We start from the raw sequence: 17,111 nt of genomic DNA, 5'->3' as shown, positions 1-17,111 counted from the left end.
CTGTTCAGTTTTTTTTTAATTTATGCATGAAATTGTAAAAAGACGGTCCATTTTTCCTTTGAATCCCATAATCATATAATATTTTTCTTTTATTGTGAAAATACTTATTGTACTTATTATTTTGTACTTATCATCAATAAATTTTTATCAGATTAAGTAAAATTGTATATTCTTTGTCTATTTAATAATAAATAAAATATTACTAATTATAAATAAAATTAATAAAAAAAAAAGAAAGATTAGAAGAAAAAATAATTAAAAAAAACATAAAAAATACATTTTTTAAATTATAAAAATTAAGGTTTATTGTGTAGCATTTTACAATGTTACACAATAAAGATTATGACTTTGCACCTATAAATTTTTATTATGTTAAATGACAAAACATGTTAGGTGAGATTAATTTTAAATTTTACTATGTTGCATTGTAATTTAGTTTATAAAGTCAAGATGGTCCACCAATAATACGAAAAATAGTAAAATGTGACTTAAAATTGTATTAAAAATAAATATAAAATTTTCTTTGTGTAGCTTTCGTTGAGATTAATTTTAAATTTTACTATGTTGCATCGTAATTTAGTCTATAAAGTCAAGATGGTCCACCGATAATGCAAAAAATAGTAAAATGTGACTTAAAATTGTATTAAAAATAAATATAAAATTTTCTTTGTGTAGCTTTCGTTGGAATCCTGCCTTATTAAAACGTTAGTTTAACCGGAGCTTGGTAAAAGTGACCCTTAAGCTCCTGATCAGTTGCCGCAGTCCTTATTTGATAATGTTAGAAGCGATAAATCACATGCCACAAATTTTTGCAAAATACGTTGAAATAAAGATATATCCATAAAACTATACTTCTGATCGATTCAGCAAATTTGTAAAATGCTCTGAACACTTTTTTGCTGTGACAATCAATAAATAGCTAAAAAATTAACGTAACAGATCATGAAAAAAGATAGCTGAAAACATAAGTTAGATGTTACACTAATTTTACGGATATTTATTGATTGTCGTAATAAAAGGAAAGTGTTCAAAGCATTTTACAAATTTACTGAATCAATAATATTCGAAAGGAGCGTAAAGAGCCAACAGCCGGTTATTCGTGCGAAGGTTATCGTATATTAGTTTATAACTAATATAACATTTACATTAAAACAATATGTTTTGATTAGTTATATTAGTTTATAACCAATATAACATTTACATTTGTAATCAGACTTCCTAAGAACTCCCAGACTATTTCCTTTAAGTGATGTAAGTGATCTGTAATCGTTCTTTGCCGCAAAGAAAGATAGTCGGAATTCCTCGTCCGCCATATTAGTTCCGCCATTTTAAATTTCGAAACTCCAATGGCAAATTTGTTATCAGAGATCCCCAAAACCCCAGGACCCTAACCTTCAAGTGACCTGAAATCGTTATGGTACTGTTATATGGGTTTTATGTTCACCATATTGTAGGATGTATTACAAGAACTTATAAAACTCTTTTATTAATGCTCAATGCAACGCGTAAGTAGTATTCGCTGTCTTAACGTCTCGCAAATCTTCGGTTCGCACACACTGACTCACAGACTCTTATCTCTGACTCTCACTCTTTCTCTCTGTGTCCTCTCTCCAGGACTCGTCACACCGAACTCTATCCTAATTGCGCCGCACTTCGGCCGCTCGCGGAATCTATTCAACAGCCTTACATACGCACGCGCTCGCGTACGCGCGCTTCTTAATTCTAACACTTAATTCTAACACCCTACACTCGGCCATTCTGCATAGATATTCGACCTCGAATATCCTAATTTCTAATCGCTGTCTGACTCATCATCCGACAAAACAGGTAATCAAGATTTTATGTTATCTGAAGAAGTCGAAGTTGTATATGGTCCTTCATGATCGCCTTCTCGTTGTACCAAATATCTGTTATTGCGTAAAACTCGAGTCACTTTATAAGGACCAAGAAATTTTGCTGCCAACTTCAAGCCTGGTTTTAATTGGGTTCGCTTAATGGCAACCAAATCGCCTTTTTTATAAATTACTGCTGCTTTCCTTTTCTTATCATATCCTCGACGGTTCTCTTGTTGCACTTTCAATATATTTTCTTTCGCACAGTCTCTCAATGCATCGCGTTCTTCTTGAAATGTTGTAATCCACTCATTCTCAATGAATTCTCGAATATCAGGATCGTCTTGTAAACGAGCTTTAGTACCAAACAATAAACGAAATGGATCCGTACCTATACTTTGATGCAAAGTAACATTCATATACAACTGCGCTCGTTCCAGATACCGATACCATTCATTACAATTGGGATCTGCTAGCTTTGTTAACAACGGTATAAGTGCACGATTTACACGCTCAACTTGTCCATTCGCTCTTGGGACGCCAGTTGTAACCAAACTATGCTCAATGTTCTCGCTCTTACAATATTCGGAAAAATCATTGGAAGTAAACGCTGTATCTCTATCAGAAATTATTTTACGTGAATTTCCAAAAATAAACGCTTGCTTACGCAGTTTGTTCAAAACTTCACTCGTGCTCGTAGTCTTAGTCGCATAAAGCCATACAAATTTAGAAAATGCATCTATTGGACTCGCATAGTCCGATAACGACGGTTGTATCACACCATCACGCATCCATTCATTCATCTGTGCATTCGCTAATTCCTTTTCAGGTATCGCTAGTCGCCTCGCCCGCTGATAAACAGGTTCGTCATCTTTCACAATTATCGACATCTTAAGATCTATTTCTCGCGTCTTATTCGGCTCATACTCTCGCACAAATCTCTTTATTTTTTCTTTATATTTCGGTTCCGGAACGTGGGATACATCGACATCGTCTTTTCCAAAATCTAAATCAATTTGGAGGATCTCCGGTAAATTATCATCTACAGATATATATTCTGACAATGGACGGACTACAATTTTTCCGGCTTTTATCTCTAACTCAACTAAATTCAAAAAGTCAGTACCAACGAGTAGATCTTGATTTATAAGTGTATCCCGCACGACACGCACAAGAATGGGATATGAATGGTCGTCTATCGTTAATTCCGTATTAAATTCTCCTAACGTTGAATTGCCAGTTGTACCCACACCTCGGAATCGAATTTCTTTTAGCTCTAATCGCGGACAACCTAACTGAATATACGAACTATCTCGCATTAGACAAATGTCATTCCCTGTGTCTATCAGGGCAATCAATGCGCAATCGCCTATACTAACGCTTTTAAGGTACTTATCGCACCTTTTATTCACGCTCGCATCAACGTTGCTCACTACGCTCTGGTTTCTAACACAGTGCGCAGCAACATGTCCTCGCTCATTGCACTTAAAACATTTCGGACCTTCTGCTTTTGTGGGACATTTCACAGCCACGTGATTTCGCTGACCGCAGTTGAAACAACGTCTCTCCGTCTCGCTGCCCGCCGCCTCCTTCCGCTCATCTTTGCCTCTCTCGTTCAGTCGTCGTCGCCAGTCCCCGTTGCTCCGCCGTCGGCGCTCCGCATTTCCGGCACCGCTAACTGAAGCTCTATCGCTCAATGTTACTTTCTCGAAAGCGCTCAGTAACGATGCCCTTGTCGTAATCTGTCCAATGCGCGCCTGATCCCGTAGTCTCGCTTCTGGTATTCCATCTATCAAATATTCCACCACCTCATCTTCAGGGATCGGCACTTGGTTGGCTAGAATGACCTTATCATGGACGTATTGACAAAAGGTTTCGCCCGAATTCCACATGCGTTCCTCGAATTGTTTGCGTAATTTTATCTTGCTGGGACGATGATTGTACATGTCACGTAGCTCATCCAGTAGCTCATCAACGGATAATTCAATATGCTTGGCCTTCGACTGGAACCATTCAGCTGCCTTTCCTTTTAAACGCATGCCGATAAGAATTCTGACATAATCGTCGGACAACCGATACGTCGTCTTCAGCAGTTTAAGCTGTAACTCCCAGTTCTCAAAGTTACCGATGCTGCCATCAAAATAACTGAGTAAATCTGCTATGACTGAGATGCTTGCCTTAGCGACATCGCGAGAAGCGTTCTCTCCTCCCGCTATTTGTCCTTGATTCGTCGCATATAGCTGCCGCATTTCTCTTAACAGCTCGATCTCTCTCCTCATCATTTGTATTTCCCGTTCTGCTAATTCTTTTTCTCTGCGCTGTATCTCGCTCTCTCGTTCATGGATGGTTGATCCTTCCTCGCTATCGGATTCTATCTGATTTTCATGTACGATGGTACTAGATCCTGTCGCCTCAGGATCTTCTATCGCCCATCCACCGGCTGGATCTGCTTCACGTAGCCGCATCAACAGTTCGGCCTTATTCCCCACAGTTGACAATTTCAACTCTCGCAGCTTCTCCTTCAACTGGACCATCGTACATCTCACTGGGGTTCGCTGATTCATTTTAGCGCACACGGTTAATAATCACTTATGGCAATCGTTACACTCACGACTTCGCAGTCTATCTCTACCGACTGTCCTTCTTCCTCTCGACTCACGCGATCGGTTCTCTTCGCGCTCGGCAAACAGATCGACTCGCGTGCTGTATTTACGCGATTGGTCGGACGGATTGACTCGCACGTTGTACTCGCGCGATTGGTCGGACGGATCGACTCGCACGTTGCACTCACGCGATTGGTCGGACGGATCGACTCGCACGTCGCACTCACGCGATTGGTCGGACGGATCGACTCGCACGTTGCACTCACGCAATTGGTCGGACGGATTGACTCGCACGTTGTACTCGCGCGATTGGTCGGACGGATCGACTCGCACGTTGCACTCACGCGATTGGTCGGACGGATCGACTCGCACGTTGCATTCACGCGATTGGTCGGACGGATCGGCTTGCACGCTGTACTCGCGCGATTGGTCGGACGGATCGACTCGCACGTTGCACTCACGTTCGCAACGGTTTTTACAATAACTTGACAATCTTTTTTCTCGCGCACGATCCTATCCCGTCGCGTATGGTCTTATCATGCACGATCTAATCCCGATCTCAATTCTGTCGCACACGATCCAATCCCGTCTCGTACGATCTCGATTCCGTCTCGCACGATCTCAATCCCGTCTCGCACGATCTCAATCCCGTCTCGCACGATCTCAATCCCGGAGGGGCCCCCAAAGTTTGTAGGATGTATTACAAGAACTTATAAAACTCTTTTATTAATGCTCAATGCAACGCGTAAGTAGTATTCGCTGTCTTAACGTCTCGCAAATCTTCGGTTCGCACACACTGACTCACAGACTCTTATCTCTGACTCTCACTCTTTCTCTCTGTGTCCTCTCTCCAGGACTCGTCACACCGAACTCTATCCTAATTGCGCCGCACTTCGGCCGCTCGCGAAATCTATTCAACAGTCTTACATACGCACGCGCTCGCGTACGCGCGCTTCTTAATTCTAACACTTAATTCTAACACTCTACAATATTGAATCCGCCATTTTGAATTTCGTATTTCCGATGATCCCGGGGGTTGAGCTACCCATCGGGCGCGTCTCCAGGTGGCGGATAGGAGGACGCCCAGTAGGTGTGAGTTTTCTGAGGGGATGGCTGCATGTCACTGGGGGAGCAGTGTCGCGAACGATGCCTCTGGGGAACCGGGCAAAACCCCAGAGTATCCAGCCTTACCCACGCATGCGGGGCTCTGCGTGGGCGGACTGTGTAGTTCCCTAGCTACTCGTGGGACCACTATGGATGTGAACGTAAATTTAAACTTGGAGAACGAAGGGGGAAATCGGGAGGGCTCGCGTGACGGGTCTCCGAGGGAAGGAGCTGGGACGGTGGTGACGGACGGGACCCTTAAGGGCTCCGGAAGTGAGGCCGGCCCGGCTGCGCGGCAGGAGGCTTCACCTCCAGCGAAGAAGAATTGGTGCGGGGCCGAAAGAAGGAGGGCGAAGCGGATGAGAGCAGCAGCTTTGGAAGGGGCTCGCTTTCTTCCCGTGGCTCCCCCTTGTACGCCGATGGAAGTGGTGAAGGGGCACGCCGACGGTAAACGTCGGAAGGGTTCCAAGGATACCCCTCCATCGGGCGGCCGTCCGCTGAAGAGGCAAAGGACTCACAACGGGCACCATGCTTACTCGGACGCTGCTGACCCTCTGGCGAGGGTGATTGTGGCGGAGGGCTACTCCGAGACAGAGATCACTGCTGAGCAGTTGACTCTGTTGAGGGGTGCGGTCTCAAAGGAGATCGACGGGATCCAGGAGGGTCCGGTGCCCAGATTCTACGGCACCTCTCTAAGGAGTGGTGCGGCGGTGGTAAGATGCGCGGATGAGGCGTCGCTGGGTTGGCTCGTGGGGCGGATCGGCGGCATCATTCCGTGGGAGGACGCCAGGCTCAAGGTGATGGGCTTGGACGCGCTTCAAAAGCAGCACAGGGCGGTGGTTTGGGTCCCGGAACCTCCCGAGGGCGCGGCCACGGTCCTGAAACGGCTGGAGAAGCAGAACCCAGGTCTCGTCACCGGGAGCTGGAAAGTGTTCGCGGAGGGGATAGGGGCCACCAGGGAGGGTGGGAATCTAGTCCTCGGTGTCCCGGGGTCCAGTGTTTTCAAATTGAAGACACTGGACTTCAGACCATTTTTTGGGCTCGACAGGGTTGCCTTTCGGGTAAGTGGAGCCCAGGGGGGGGGGGTAAAGGGGGATAAGGAGGAGCCCCCTAAAACGATCTCGTAGCAAAATGGCGGGATCGAGAAGGGTGGCCTTCACCCAGATTAATCTGCATCACAGCAAAGGGGCCTCGGCTGTTTTGGCCAGGCAACAAGCTGGGAGACAAACATGCATATCACTGATGCAAGAACCCTGGGTAATCCGAGGTTGCATTAGGGGTTTGGCAGCCTGCGGTAGGCTCTTTAGGGCCCCAGTGGACCGGCCCAGGGCCTGCGTGGCCGTTAAGGGTATGGAAGCCCAGCTGATACCTCACCTGTGTTCCAGGGACGTTGCGGCTGTAGAAGTGAATTTCACTGATGACTCCGGTGACAGGAAGAAAATGGTTATTTGCTCGGCCTACTTCTCTCATAACGAGGAGGAGGCGGTGCCGCCTGCACCGGTGATAAAACTGGCAGAATACTGCCAGGAAAAACGGCTTCCCCTAATCATGGGATGTGACGCTAACGCGCATCACACCGTGTGGGGAAGCTCGGACACCAATGAAAGAGGGAGGAAAGTGTTGGAGTTTCTAGCATCTACGGATCTGGAGATCCTCAACACAGGAGACGAGCCCACCTTCTGCACTATAGCATGAAGAGAAGTGCTCGACATCACTGTCTGTTCCAGGCAGTTGATACAGGAGGTAGTAGAGTGGAGGGTCTCGACGGAGCCCTCGCTCTCTGACCATAGGCAGATCACCTTCAGGATAGCTAAGGCTAGGGGGAAGGAGGTCAAATTCAGGAACCCGAGGAAAACCAAGTGGGACTCCTATAGGGAAGACCTGGCCAACAGTCTCAAAGGCTTCCCTAAGAGGCACGGGACAGAGGACGAACTGGAGACCTGTGTGGACTACTTGCAAAGGTCTCTGGTAAACTGCTACGAAAGTAACTGCTCCGAAAGGGCGGTTACAAATAGTTAAGGAACTTCCTGGTGGACCTCTGGACTGCAGGGTCTCACAGTGGCGGCTCGTAGGGCCTGGAACAGAGCCAGGAACACGGGCCACCAATCCGACTGGGAGCTCTCTAGGAGGGCACAGAAAGAATATAGAGACTCTGTGGTTAGGGCGAAACTGGAAAGCTGGAGGAAGTTTTGCAAAAAAGTAGAGAGAATGCCTGAAACGGCAAGAATCTGCAGGATCCTCGCTAGGAACCCGGATGCGACTCTGGAAGCCATCGCACTCCCTGATGGGACGGTGGTAACTGGAGAGCAATGTCTGGAGCATCTACTGGAAGTGAGCTTTCCGGGCTTCCATAGGGAGCCGGGAGAGCTATTTGCATATAAGGAGCCGGGCTCACTCAGAAGAGCCCGACAAGCGGACTGGCGAATGGCGGCCAAGATTGTCATGCCCGAGGTCAAGTGAGCAATTAACACTTTTAAGAGGATGCTGAAGTGACGGGCGAACTCCGACGCGAAAGCGCCATCATTTCGATGGTACTAAAAATGAAATGACATTATCGGCGCAGCCTACGGACCTATGCCGCGTAGGTCCGTGTGTACGCATTTGTTTGTAGTGGTGACTCACTACACTGACGTGTGGTCTGTGTACGTGTGTCATCGGAAGTTTGTAAACAAACGATGCTTGCGCTTGTTTCCTCGACTGAAATTTCGTCGCAAAGCTGCAATATAATGTCCGAGAAAACATAAGCGTATACAAGATGTCAAATAAATACAAACTAAATATGACAAAATAATAAATGAAAAATATACATATAATACTATATATATCATTGAAGAAAAATGTCATATACTTTTCTTACTTTTATCCTTATGTAGTAAATACTAAATAACTAATTAATCAATTAATTAATATATACATATACACATATATTCAATAAATAGTTATCTTTATTTTGTATTTTATATGATAATGACTGAAATAATGTAAGTATATATCATTTCAGTTATATAAAATACAAAATAAAGATAACTATATTCAATATGTATATGTATGTATTCAATAATTAATTAACTTATTTATTTATTTTGTATTTATTACATAAGAATAAAAATAGGAAAAGCATATAACATATTTTTCCAATTAGATATATAGTATTATACATACATTTTTCAAATAAAATATTTTATCATATCTAACTTATATCTATTAGACACCTTGTATAAGTCTATTTTGTCTCGTATGTACATCATTCAGCCATACGATAGAATTTCAATTGCGAGAAAAAAGGTTAAATGACCTTATAAATTATCTGATAAAATATAAACAGACCACACGTGCAGTAAATTGCTAACTAAAATAAATACGTATTACTTCAAATCTGTCAGCTGACGTTAGATCGCCTATGACAATATTTCTTAAAATCTGCCAGTTCACGAATAAATCGTCTTTAGCTCTCTTTTTTCTAAACTGTCAGCTGACGTTAGATCGCCTCTGACTATATTTATTAAAAATTGTCAGCTCACAATAGATCGCCTCTGAAAATATTTCTTACAATTTGCCAGTTCACGAATAAATCGTCTTTAGCTCTCTTTTTTCTAAACTGTCAGCTGACGTTAGATCGCCTCTGACTATATTTATTAAAAATTGTCAGCTCACAATAGATCGCCTCTGACAATATTTCTTACAATTTGCCAGTTCACGAATAAATCGCCTTTAGCTCTCTTTCTTCTAAACTGTCAGCTGACGTTAGATCGCCTCTGACTATATTTATTTAAAATTGTCAGCTCACGAAAGATCGCCTCTGGCTTGTCTTATTCTATATTGCCAAGTCCACGACAAAGCCGCCTCTGGCTTGAAGACAAGAATAAGAATTTTCTTCTAATGCCAGTCCACGAGAAAACCGCCTTTGGCTTGTCTTATTCTATATTGCCAGTCCACGAGGAAACCGCCTCTGGCTTGAAGACAAGAATAAGAGTTTTCTAATGCCAGTCCACGAGAAAACCGCCTCTGGCTTGTCTTATTCTATATTGCCAGTCCACGAGGAAACCGCCTCTGGCTTGTCTTATTCTTTATTGTAAGATACTTTTATTACGTCATATGCTTTATGTATATATATATAATGTATATTATATGCTCCACATTATCTATATTTATATCAAAATATCTTTCTAAGAAATTGACATCATTTTGTATACTCTTTTTACAATAAATGTATATGATATATGCCATATTTTTTATTTCTAAAGCATGAAATATAAAGATATTTTTATTTTTTTGTGTCTATCATTTGTAAAAAAATCTTGATAAAAGAAACAACATTAATTTTGCGACTTGCAATAATCTGTTTCATTATATGCTTCTTTTAAATACTTACAATTAGCCTTATTTTATGTGATTAACTTGATATTTAAAATACGTATCAAAATCGAAAATGTATTTTTATTACAGTAGAAAAGAAACATTCTTGTCTTACAACAGAGAGAAATGGCAAAATATAATATTGTCTAAAGTACAGTCCAATAAAAACGGTTAAAATTGAACATTTTATAAAACCACTGTGATTCATGAAAAATCAGAATTATTATTTCAAAAATATAGACATATTTCGACTGTGTGTTTTAAACTGCACTACACATTCAAAATTCACAGAATAAATTTATTTCTGCAAAGTTGTGTATAATGTCAGTGGAAAAGTGATTTATTTGTTATTACATATACATGATATTTTACCATTCCTCTCTGGTGTAAGACTACAATGTTTTTTTTCTACTAAACTAGAAATTAATTTTATATTTTGATGTGTATTTTAGATACCAAGGTAAACGCATAAAATAAGGCTAGTTGTAAGTATATAAAAGAAGTATATATTGAAACAGATAATTGCAAGTCACAAAATTAATGTTTTTTTTATCAAGATTTTTTTACAAATGATACATACAAGAAACTAAAAATACCTTTATATTTCATGCTTTATAAATAAGTTATATGACATATACATTTATTATAAAAATATATACAATATACAAAATGATATTAACTTTTTACATAGATACTTTGATGTGAATATACATAATATGGAACACATAATATACATAATATATACACATAAAGCACATAAATAAAAGTATTTTGTAGAAATTAAAATATAAATGTATGTAATTAAATAATATAAATGTTTCCAAAAATGTTGCAAAATTAATGTATAATACATACACTTTTTTATCCTTCAGAGTGCCTTCAACCCATTTTTTTTAGCCGGGTTTCGTAGCACATAACACAAACACACACACACACACGCACAACTAACCACACATAACTAACCTAAAAGATTCTGTATATGACAGATAGCACTGAGAACTGTATAGCGCCTCTATCCCAAAATCTCGGAATTAATCTATAGCTCTTTTTTACCTTATTCTTTCTATATTGCACACATGCAGTGATGCGATATCTACTACCGGGCTCGCGGCTCTCGAGCCCCAACACAAGTAAGAAGCGCTTACGTCACGCGTCTGTGTGCGCTCGGCCGTTCGGCTATAGAGAGAGAGCGGACGTCTCTGTCTTGCTACCATCGAGCCGACGTAAACACATTGCGGACGGCAAATGCTCAGAAACAAGCGCTTTTAATCGAGTAAGGCGAGTGCCTAGCGGATTCGAAGTCCCGTATTCGAGACTTGATTTTCGCAACTTTTTTTTTTCTTTTTCCCACATTTGTTTCTAACAGTGTGTGACGACGCCTTAAGGCGTCATCCCTACGGACCGCTAGTTCGGAGACCGAACCCGGTCCGAACGGCGGCTAGGTGGGAGCCCGTCACGGGTGGGGATCACCGGGACGGGTATAAAAGGCCGGTCTCGGCCGAGACCGGGACAGTCCCGTCCGGCTTCGAGCGTGACACCTCGAAGCCAATCCTATACGAGCCAGGGCGCTCCCTGACTTTACCGGGTGCTCCCGGTTCCCGACCGATCTCCGTATACGAGCCAGGGCGCTCCCTGACTCTACCGGGTGCTCCCGGTTCCCGACCGATTTCCGTACCCGAGCCAGGGCGCTCCCTGACTCAGCCGGGTGCTCCCGGCCTCCGACCGCGTGCGCTTACCGCTATACTTGGCTTACCGCTATTCGGTACGGTACCTTGCGTTTACCGCTGTTCTCTGTATTCGTTACTTTGCGCTTACCACTATTCTTGGTATCTTACGCTTACCGCTATTCCTTATTTTCGTTACGGTATCTTGCGTTTACCGCTATTCTTTGTATTCGTTACTTTGCATCTTACGCCTACCGCTATTCCTTACTTTCGTTACGGTATCTTGCGGTTACCGCGATTCTTTGTATTCGTTACTTTGCATCTTACGCTTACCGCTATTCCTTATTTTCGTTACGGTATCTTGCGTTTACCGCTATTCTTTGTATTCGTTACTTTGCGCTTACCCCTATTCTGGGTATCTTGCGTTTACCGCTATTCTTTCGCCTAGCTTGGCCGAACCAAGTCCGACGGCAGAACACCCTGTATATATTGTACATAAGAAAGCTAAAATATATCATAGTTTACGACTTAACCGCGCCTACTTATTTGGAGTCTCACCCGTTCCGCATTCCGAATCCTGGCACCGGCGAGCTTAACCGCGCTAACCGCTCCCATACGGGAAGTCGCACCGTTACATGGCGCCCGAACAGGGACCGTAAACCCGAGACTCCAAATATAGTAGTGATCGATGTCCAAGTGGGTATATGCGCTGAGCAAGGAGGAAGCGAAGAAAATCTTGGACCGACACGGCCTGGACAGCAGTGGGAGGTTGGACGAGCTACGCAAACGGCTCGTGATATTCGCACGGCAGAACCCACACTTTGAAACAGACGACATGTCCAAGCCGGGGACAAGTGGCTCGGTGGCCGACCTCATGGGGAACGAGGCCCCACCACCGCCAAGCCTGACCGAGAGAACTGAGGTTCTCAACCAGATCCGGAAGTGGGGACAGCACTTCGATGGGAAGGACCCCATCACGTTCATCGAGCGCGTGGAAGAGCTGGGCCACGAGTACGGGTACGAGGAGAGTCACTTACTCCTCGGCCTACCCGAGATGCTAAAAGGCAATGCCCTACTATGGTTCCGGAACAACCGGGCCGCCTGGGCAACATGGGCCGAATTCCGGTGGGCCTTCCGGACACATTACTTACCGCCGGGGTACCAAAAGCAGCTGAAGAGGGACATCCAAGGGCGGCAACAGAAAGCCGGCGAGCCATTCCGAGACTTCGTCACCGTGCTCCAGACCATGATGCGACGGGCCGGGGGGTTCTCGCCGGAGGAACAGCTCGAACAAATTGTGGAGAATATGAGCCCCGACTACCAGCTATACATTCCGCCGGGCACCGTCCCCAGTATTGAAGACCTGACCGCACGAGTGGCCGAGCTCGAGAAGATCCAGGCTCGCCGGAAGGAAAGGCAGTCTGACTGCCCGCGGTCGACCCAGGCTGGCCAAGGCAAGGTAGCCTCCACCGTGTACAATCGAACCGAGTGCTGCTGGCGCTGCAAGCAGCGAGGACACACCCGGCGAGACTGCCGCCAGCCCGCCAAGAAATTCTGCTCGCAGTGCGGCCGGGATGGAGTGTTGACCCGGGAATGCCATCCACCGACGGGAAACGGCGTGAGGGCCGGGAAGACCGTGGCAATCGCTCGGCCCAACTCCGAATCCGATACCGGCCACGACCGTACCTGCGCGTGCAGATCGGAGGCCGCGCCGCCTGGGCCTTGCTAGACTCGGGATCCGAGATATCCTTGCTGAGCGCCCAGACCGTCCGCGCACTGGAACAACGCGGCTATCGAATTGCCCCGGGGCACGGTCAACTACACATGGCAGACGACACAAGCACTGGGATACAAGGCCGTATGGAGGTACCGGTCGCGATACCCGGCCGAACGGTGAAGCACCGATTCGCGGTCCTCCCCGCATTGGACACACCGCTCCTCATCGGCACGGATCTCTGGGCCAAGCTGGGGATCGCTCTCCCACCACCACCACGTGACCAAACGCGATGGGTACACCAAATCGGAGCCGCACGCCGTGACCTAAAGGAAACCGCAGACCAGGCGCAACAGCTGGAGGCATTTCTGGCAGAAGAACTGCCCAAGTTCGACCGAATTAAAGGGCCCACCGACCGGACCGAGCACCACATCCGGCTGAAGCAGGCGACTCCGATCAAGCAGCGGTACCGACCGAGGAACCCGGCCATGCAGGCCATCATTGACCAGGAAGTCGAGCGGATGGAAAAGGAGGGCATCATCGAACCGTCCACAAGTGCCTGGAGCTCGCCGGTGGTGGTAGTCAAAAAGAAGGACGGCACCTACCGCTTCTGCGTTGATTACCGAAAGCTGAACGAGGTAGCGGAAAAGGACGCCTATCCTCTTCCACAAGTGACCGCGACGCTCGACAAACTCAGAGGAGCACAGTACCTGTCGACGCTGGACCTCAAGAGCGGGTACTGGCAAGTCCCGCTGACAGAAGCAAGCCGACCGCTGACCGCTTTCACCATACCGGGACGGGGGCTACGCCAGTTCAGAGTGATGCCGTTTGGACTCCACTCGGCACCGGCTACGTTCCAGAGGCTGTTGGACTCCGTCTTGGGGCCGGAGTTAGAGCCCCACGTGCTCGTCTACCTGGACGATATAGTGGTAGCGAGCCCCACCTTTTCGGATCATCTGCGCCACCTGGCAGAAGTCTTCAAGCGGCTACGGGAAGCCAAACTGCGGCTGAACCCGGATAAATGCCACTTCTGCCGGCCCAGCCTCCGATACCTGGGCCACATCGTGGACCGAGAGGGCGTACGCACGGATCCGGAGAAGATCAGTGCTATTGCCAACTGGCCGGCGCCGACAACCGTACGCAGGATACGGCAATTCCTCGGGATGGCCTCGTGGTACCGAAGATTCATCGCCAACTTCTCCACCATCGCCGCACCGCTCACTCACCTGACCGGGAAGAATGTCCGGTGGAAATGGACGGCCCAGGAGGAAGAGGCCTTCCAGAGCCTAAAGAGGGCCCTGACTACCGCTCCGGTATTAGCCTGCCCCGACTTCAGCCGCCCCTTCATCCTGCAGACAGACGCCAGCACGGTGGGGCTAGGGGCCGTACTCACCCAGCCGCACGACACCAAGGAACGTGTGGTGGCCTTCGCCAGCCGCACCTTGAACCAGGCAGAGCGGAATTACAGCGCGACCGAGCTGGAATGCCTGGCGATCGTCTGGGGCATCCGCAAGATGCGGGATTACTTGGAGGGCTACCACTTCACGGTGCTTACGGATCACCAGTCTCTTAAGTGGCTACAGCGACTGGAGAGCCCCGCCGGACGACTAGGCCGATGGGTAATAGAACTCCAACAGTACGATTTTGAGATCCGTTACCGCCGAGGCGCACAGAACCAGGTAGCCGACGCTCTTTCCCGGGAACCGGCCGCGAGCGCCATCCAACAGGGCGACCGGAAGGGGTGGTACGAAACGATGAGGAACGCGGTCGAGCAACGGCCAGAGGACTACCCGGATTATAGAATTCAGGACGGGCAGCTCTACCGACACATCCTGCATGACCTCAACTTCCACGAGACACCGGCCCACGACCAGTGGAAGTTATGTGTGCCGAAACACCAGCGTGCCGCGGTGCCCCAACGCATGCACGACGAACCGACCGCCGGTCACCTAGGGATCGCGAAGACGATCGCACGGACCGCCAGACGGTACTTCTGGCCCAACATGTTCCGGGAGGTCGCACGATACGTGCGGAGTTGCGAGAATTGTCTCGCCCACAAGGTGCCCACGCAGAGACCGGCCGGAAACCTGCACCCCACGGCCGTAACCGCACCCTGGGAACGGGTTTCCATCGACTTAGTGGGCCCGTTGCCCAGATCTCACCAGGGGCATACATGGCTACTCACCATGCAGGACCGATTCAGCAAGTGGCTGGAGATGGTGCCGTTACGGAAGGCCACGGCCCCTAACGTAACGCGAGAAGTAACTCACCGGCTGGTTTATCGGCATGGCTGCCCACACGAGATCAGCTCCGACAACGGGACGCAGTTTTGCTCGCGCGAGTTCCGGGAATTGTTACGGACCTTCGGCATCCGGCACCGAACCACTCCCGCGTACGCACCTCATTGCAATTCGGTGGAAAGGGCGAACCGAACCATCAAGACAATGATCGCTCAGTACGTCGACCGAGACCACCGGAATTGGGACGCCCGTATCCCGGCCCTGCAATTCGCTTATAACACCGCACGCCACGAGAGCACCAGTTACACGCCGGCGTACCTCAACCACGGGAGGGAACTAGCCGCACCACACGCAGAAGACCGGAGCCGGGACGGCCCATCGCCGGGAGCCGAAAACAACCAGCGACAATTGGAGGAAGCCTACGAGGTCGTGCGCATACAGCTCGCCAGGGCGTTCCAACAACAGGAACACCACTACAATCTGCGACGCCGTGAGTGGCGGCCAAAGATCGGCGACCGGGTATGGAAACGAGACCGACCACTGTCCACGAAAGCAGAGGCGTTCAACGCGAAGTTAGCGCCGCGGTATGTTGGCCCAATGACCGTGCGACGGATACCTTCACCGGTCATTGTCGACCTCCAGGACTCACGTGGGAAGTGGTACCGACATGTGCACATCCAGGATCTGAAGCCAGGCCCACCGGACGATTTGGAGATAACCGAGGCAGAGCCCGCCGCGACGGGTGACGAGGTATGTGCAGTGTCGGTAAGGGAAAACACTGCTGACCGACCGAGCTACCGAACCGAACCCACCGGAGAACCGCTAAAGGCCACCGGCGGGCGCCACGGGCGATCCTATCGAGCGCGGCATTTAGCTCACACGCCAGTCATGAAGAGATCGCACACGATGACGTATTATTAGTTCATTAGTAATTTTAAGTGTTATTAATAGTGGTCTTCCACACCACCTTTGAGGTTCCACTAACTAGGCGCGTTCGATTTTTTTTAAGTGGACCGTCGCCTGGAGCCCTATCGTACCACTTTTTTAAAATTGAAATTCAAGATAAAAGTAATTATTATTGTTTTGATGTTGATGGACCATCATCTGCAATATGTAACGTTATATTTTTTTTTATTTTCCCAGGACTACTGGCGTACAGTGTCTTTGCCGACATCAAAGACAAATGCCTCTCATTAATGTCCATATTTAGCACTGTTTCCTTACGCGATTTTAATGCTGATTTTAAAACACAAAGAGCGTTAACATTGGTGACCGAAAGTTTGTTGCGTTTTTTGGTTTTTAAATCAGATAAAACTGAAAACATCCTTTCAGGATCTGCATTAGAATTAGGCAGTGTTTGAATAGCATTCACCAAAGATTTCATATTAGGATATTTTATAGTGTTGTTACTTCGTAAAATTTTTTTCCACATATCATCAAAATTTAAATTAGAAAAATTTATTTTGTCTGTCTCAGTAAAATCTTCATGTAATTTCAACCATTCTTCCCGCAAACCGTTTTCGTCAAATCCGCCTATAGTTTTGGCAATAAAAGAAACATCGTTAAATGATATTTCTCTATCATTATCTGATAAAGCT

The 17,111-nt window shown here is 46.7% G+C and overlaps 1 long non-coding RNA gene across 1 annotated transcript; it reads left to right on the top strand.

Annotated features, from left to right (window-relative positions):
* Window positions 1-9,206: 9,206 nt before the first annotated feature.
* On the top strand, window positions 9,207-10,490 carry LOC136998174 (uncharacterized). Its single transcript, XR_010888817.1, has 2 exons — window positions 9,207-9,365; window positions 9,527-10,490. It is a non-coding gene; the product is annotated as an uncharacterized lncRNA (long non-coding RNA).
* Window positions 10,491-17,111: the final 6,621 nt, after the last annotated feature.

Source organism: Linepithema humile, chromosome 2 (assembly GCF_040581485.1).
Source record: "Linepithema humile isolate Giens D197 chromosome 2, Lhum_UNIL_v1.0, whole genome shotgun sequence".
Lineage (NCBI taxonomy): Eukaryota > Metazoa > Arthropoda > Insecta > Hymenoptera > Formicidae > Linepithema > Linepithema humile.
This window is presented reverse-complemented; position numbering and strand designations above follow the sequence as displayed.